We start from the raw sequence: 1,033 nt of genomic DNA on the forward strand, positions 1-1,033 counted from the left end.
GGCCAAGTCAATAGCGGGAGGCTCTTCTGCATAAGACCCACCTAAATGATACGATACGATATGATACAATAATCTTTATTGTCATTGTCCCATACAGAACAACAAAATTGAAAAAATCTACACCAGACATTCAAAAACCAACAAGCCTGCTATCCCAGCCTGGTTAGCCCCCTAGAAACTCTGATACCCCATAATTAAATACAATATACTCCCACAGAGACTACCTTACACTGCATTTAAAACCAAAATCACATTTGGATTAAAAACTGTTTCTCAGATGGCTAGTCCTAGTCTTTATAACCCTGTACCTTCTTCCAGAAGGCAGAAGCTGAAAGAGATCATTTCCGGGGTGCATACTATCCTGCACTATCTCTGCAGCTTTCGTGTGACACCTGGAAGCATAGATTGGGAGCTGCCCGGTTGTTGAACATCTGCAGAATGAGATGCTTTGGGTGGGTTGTGCACACAAGGTGTTCAGGGGAAGCTCAGTGGCAGAGCACATGCACTGCATCTGAATGGTCCCAGGTTCAGTCTCCAGCATCTCAAGATATGACTGGGAAAGACTTCCATATAAAGTCCCAGGAACCCCCTGCCAATCAGTATAGGCAATACTGAGTGAGATAGACCAAGATGGACTCTCTATAAGGCAGTTTCCTAGGTTCTTAGTCAGAACTGGATTTATGTGGGATTTGGTATATACATTTTCCCTTGGCTTTTTTTGCTGGCCCATGTAGGACCCACATGGATAGCTGGCTCGGGTGAATATCTGATGTTTCCTCCCTTTACCATCTTGATCTATGGGCTACTACTAAAATGAGGCTGCATTTTAAGCTGTATTTTAATTAACTGTTTTTTGTTAATAATAATAATAATAATAATAATAATAATAATAATAATTTTTTTAAAAAAAATATATTCCACCCTCCCCAGCTGAAGCCGGGCTCAGAGCGGCCAACAACAGTAAAAGTAACACAATTTACATAAAATCACAATCAATTAATTAAAATACATTCTAAAATCAATTCATTCTAAA

Source organism: Podarcis raffonei, chromosome 1 (assembly GCF_027172205.1).
Source record: "Podarcis raffonei isolate rPodRaf1 chromosome 1, rPodRaf1.pri, whole genome shotgun sequence".
NCBI classification, from domain to species: domain Eukaryota; kingdom Metazoa; phylum Chordata; class Lepidosauria; order Squamata; family Lacertidae; genus Podarcis; species Podarcis raffonei.